This window comes from Penaeus monodon, chromosome 40, assembly GCF_015228065.2.
Source record: "Penaeus monodon isolate SGIC_2016 chromosome 40, NSTDA_Pmon_1, whole genome shotgun sequence".
NCBI classification, from domain to species: domain Eukaryota; kingdom Metazoa; phylum Arthropoda; class Malacostraca; order Decapoda; family Penaeidae; genus Penaeus; species Penaeus monodon.
Window position 1 is genome coordinate 8,636,419 of NC_051425.1, and position 5,738 is coordinate 8,642,156.

Below are 5,738 nucleotides of genomic sequence, written 5' to 3' on the forward strand. Positions count from 1 at the left end.
CTTCTCATTCTCTTCTCCTCCTTCTCCTCCTCCTTCTCTCTCCTCCTTCCCTTCTCCTTCTCCTCTTCTCTTCCTTCTATCTCCTCCTTCCCTTCTCCTCCTTCTCTTCTCCCCTTCTTTACTAACCTTCTCCCGAAGAAGTAGCACCAACTTACCCAAACGTAAGCATTTACCTTCACATACTTTAAGCCCAACTTTCCCAGGGACTAAATCTCCCTCTGAGTTCTTTACATTCTTTGCTTCCCTTGAAGTTTCACTTCTTACGAGATGAATTTTTAATATCTTTCGGCTATAAGCACTTCATTAATCATTAAAGTCAAAGATGGTTTTAAACTCTTGATCTTTTGCAAAGTAAATTAAAAGATGTTATACCAAGTATCATTAATAAGGGTTCATAAGGGATGGTTATATCTACATGATTTATTATTGAAGTTAGGCACTGTTTTTTCTTTTTTGTTTTTGTTTTTTTTTGTTTTTTTACTAGTGTCAGTTTAGTAGATTCTAGTGTTCATCTAAGATTACTTTCCAAATAAATCAAAGGTATGAACAGGCATACCACGATCGTTATGTTGGCATATACAGCATGCACCTTCATTTTGTATTATTGTCATTTTTTTCTTCATGTAGTCTGTGCCATTTAGTGCGTAGTCTGATTTAGTTACTTTATCGTATAAGTAGTTAGTTATATACTTCACATATCAATGAAGTACATGATATTATCAATCTCTATTTTCTCGTTGAATTTTCATTAATAACAATTCCAATCATCGAGTCATTTCTTTTAGCAAATGCCGTACCATTTATCACTCTTTGTAAAATGTATATGATCCAGTAACTAGCAACAAAAAAGACATAATTAGTTATTTAATTAGCAAAAGAAATATCCTTTACCAATTAGCTATTATACACAATCATCCTCAGTTATATCATTCAGTTATCAATAAAATACATATATTATACACATTTTGCATATTAACATTTACTTCTTTCATTCATCAATGAAGTAGACATTATGTTGATTAAATATTTATCATATTTATATCTCATCTTTTCAGCAATGATACAGACATATGTTACTTTATTCTCATACTTATATTTATATTTTCCTTTCATCATTAAAGCATATTAAATCAAATTCTCAGTTATAATTACACCTCGCATACATCACTGAAGTAGGCATTTCATTCATTACTTTTCCAAGCAAATTAAGAGTATAATATATCCCAGCTGCCCCCCCCCCCCACACACACACACAACACGCCCCCTTTAAACACATACCTAACATAAGTACCATCAATAACAAGTCTTAGTATGTAGTTAGTACCCACCGGCCTCCTCCGTGTCTTCAGCTTGTCAAGTCATGGCCCGCCGATACCCACAAACCTGTGCCCACATACCGTGTCGCCCCTTATGCCCATGCTGTCACCCTCGCATGCCATCAGAAACCATCCACGTCTACCGCAAGACAGCCGGGGTAGCCTCATAAATAAGAAATTGTCACCTCACACATAGACGGGAACATGTGAAGGTACTTAGTACAGACCTCGACACGCAGCTGGATTCCCCCCCGCTGTGCCCCGGGGTATTCTTAACACATGACGTATGGGCAAGGCGGGCCGGCGGCGGAAGATACATCTCGGGAGGGCAGGTCGGATGTCGCTCGAGAGACAGGCTGAATGACAGACGTAAATGCCTTTGCGCTCATACGTACATGTACACATGTACACAAACTCTCTCTCTCTCCCTCCCTCTCTCTCTCTCTCTATCTATCTCCCTCTCTCTCTTCTCTCTCTCTCTCTCTCTCTCTCTCTCTCTCTCTCTCTCTCTCTCTCTCTCTCTCTCTCTCTCTCTTATATATATATATATATATATATATATATATATATATATATATACATATATACATATATATATATATATATATATATATATATATATATATATATATATACATAATATATATATATATATATATATAATATATATATATATATATATTATATCATATACATATATATATATATATATATATATAATATATATATATATATAAATGGTAGAAAAACCGCACAAAACCGCTGATGTCCACGCCCGCAGACTGGTGGAATCCTCCTAAACAAAGCTGCTGCCTAATTTCAACTTGAACAGCGGCTTTTCTCCTGCCAAAAGTCTTCTCACCTTCTACATCCCCCGCCTTCTCCCTTATGCCGGCCACCCTGTGCATAGTCCGCCCAATCCTCCGACCTGATCTGTCCTCCCTTCGCTTCTGTTCGTCTGTCCTCACCTACCGCGTTGCCTCTCCTCTCTCATTTTCATTATATCTAGATTTTGCAATGTGGGGTTTTCTACCATAGTATCAACACGAAAGAGAAAGAGTGTCTTATTATTCATATATATATATATATATATATATATATATATATATATATATATATATATATATATTATATATATATACATATATATATATATACATATATATATATATATATATATATATATATATATATATATGTATGTTGTATATATATATATATATATATATATATATATATATATATATATATATATGTGTGTGTGTGTGTGTGTGTGTGTGTGTGTGTGTGTGTGTGTGTGTGTGTGTGTGTGTGTTATAGAGAGAAAAAATCTACGTCTGGATTTTACTATTTTAATCACTGATGTTTTACTATCATCGTTATTATCATTACTGTTGATACTATTGCAATGTTGTTCACCTCCATCTTTCTTATAAGTGTTGTTACCATATAATTTTGTTTCTGTTTCGTTTGTTCTTTAGGACATCAAGTCCCTTCATTGTGTTGTAAGATGAGAATCCTATGTCTGCAAGTATATTCCATGTGAGTGCTGATTTGAAGTCAATTAATTTGTGTGTAAAATCGGGCGATAATTGTTAACATGCATATGTAATGACGCGCGCGAGCCTCTTGTTACAAATTTCAGAGAATACTATTCACTTTATTGTGATTATTGTTATTATTATTATTATTATTATTATTATCATTATTATCTTGTTCATTATTTTTATCATTATCATCATTATTATCATCATTATTATTATCATCATCATTATATTTATTATTATTATTATTATTATTATTATTATTATTATTATTATTATTATTATCATTATTAGTAGTACTATTATTGCTATCATCATTATCATCATCATGCTTCTTCCTCGAGACAAACACAATGCACTGAAGCAAATAAACCGTTAGTTGAATCACTATCCGAAGCTGAGGATGTTAAGGGCAAAGGAAAGGGAAAAGAAACGAGAGCGAGAAATAGAGGTGAAGCGGACTTGAAGAGAAAAGAGAAATAGAGAAGGGGACACAGAGGGGAGGGGGAGAGAGGATGGGTAAGCAATAAAGGTAGGGGGGAGGGAAGAGGGAGCTCAGAGAAAAATGGGGATGGGAGAGGGGGGGAGGGGGTAAGGGAGCCAAGGAATTTGGAGAAGGGAGGAGAGAAGGCAAGTGGAAGGGGGCAGACGGAGGGTTTAAATTGGGAGGGGAAGAGAAAATTTATAGTCATCATCATAGCCATTATCATTATCTTTATTGTTAATATCGACATTATTATCATTATTATTACCATCATTATCACTGTTATTATCATTGTCATAATTGTTATTGTTATTGTTCTTGTTGATGCTTTTGTTGATATAATCAGTGTTATTGTTATTGTCACTGTTACTACTAATATTATTATTGTTATTATTATTATTATTATTGTTATTATTATGCTATATATTTATTATTATTGTTATATTGTATTATAGTATATCATTATTATTATTTCATTATTATTAATTCTATTATATCATTATTATCATTATTTTTAAATTATTATTATTATTATTCTATTATTATTTTATTTTTCCTATCTACACAATTTTATAATTCATGATTTTTATTGTCATTTACTTACTATTATTATTGTTATATATATCATAATGTATATTATTATGTTAGTGTTGTTATCATTATTATTATATTATTACTTTATTATTATATATAATTTTTCGCTATTATATTATTTTTATTATATTATTATTATACTACATTATTATGTTATCATATATTATTATTATTTTAATTATCATTTTTATTATCATTATATTATTTTATCAATTTTATCATTACCATTAATATCATCATTATTAGTATCATTATTGTTATTATTGCTATTTTTTTATTTTTTTTGTTATTGATATTTTATTATATTTTTATTACAATTATCATATTCTATTATCTTATATTATATTATTATTATTATTATTATTATTATTATTATTATTATTCTATTATTATTCTATTATTATTGTCTTTACTATTACCATCATTATTAGTATCAATATCTTCATTCATTATTATTGTTTTATTCTTGATTATATATCCTTATGCCTTATACTTATTATTGTTTATTGTTTCATCATTATTTTTTATCTTTATTTATATTATCATATTTCAGCAAATTACTATCTTGCATACGAATTAATTTCATTCATATCATTTCGTATGCACAATTTTTAACATTATAATATTATAGTATAGTAATGTAGAATTAGAATTTATGAGAAAGGAGAAAGCTTATAGAGACAGTATCGGGATAGGTACAGTGACTTAAAAAAGGTAAGGAGAGGAGGCTCAGAAAAACAGGGAGCTGGGAAAGGGAGAGAATAAGGTGGGGAGTTTTAAGGAGGAAGGAGGAAGAAGAGGGAATTGGGAAGAGGCAGATGTAGGGGGCTTAAAGTGGGAGGGAAGGAGTGAATTTGAGGAAAATTTGGGAGTGAGAAAGGGGTGGCAGAGCGGAAAAGGGAGAGGGAGAGGGAGGAGTGAATTTTAGGAAGATTCGGGAAGGATATAAGGTGGCAGAGCGGAAAAGGGAGAGAGAGAGGGAAAAGGAGAGGAAGGAGTGAATTTAAAGTAGATTTGGGAGTGAAAAGGGGTGGCAGAGCGGGTAAGAGAGAGGTACAGGGAGAAGTAAAGAAGAGACGAAAGGTAAAGGTTGTTGTTGTTGTTATTATTATTATCATATTTTTTTTATCATTATTATTATTATCATTATTATTAGCCGATGTATTATTATTAATATTATCATTATTATTAGCCGATGTATTATTATCATTATCATTATTATTATTATCTTTGTTATTATCATTATTATTGCCATCAGTATTATTATTGTTGTCATTACGAATATTATTCAGATCTTTTTTATTGTTGTCAAACCATTAAAATGAGAGAAAAATATATTTATACTTCACTTTACCTTTTTCTTCTTGTTCCCATGAATACAGATATTCCGAAAATTTTCCCCAAACATTCACTAGTAGACAGAAATACAAACAATTGTTCTTTGTTTACCTCAAACTGGAGACATTCCAAGTGTTTTCTTCGTCGATAACTTTATGAGGAACAGGAAATACATTAAAAAAAAAACATGACCATGGTATGTGGGGAAATACAGCTACAGACACATATTTCTCAGTAAGTGCAGATGTTACAATTTTAGTTTTTTACCTTTTAGTTAGAAAGTTTATGAAAGGAAAAGATGTACATAATTTTCCTTCCTCTCCTTTTATATCTTTCTGCTTTATTTCATTTTATTTATTTTTTATTTATTTATTTTACTTTTCGTTTTTTTTTTAAACAGAATAGTTTCTTTATTTCATTCCTTTCACTTCAAATACTTTCTTTATCAAAGTTCTTAGAATA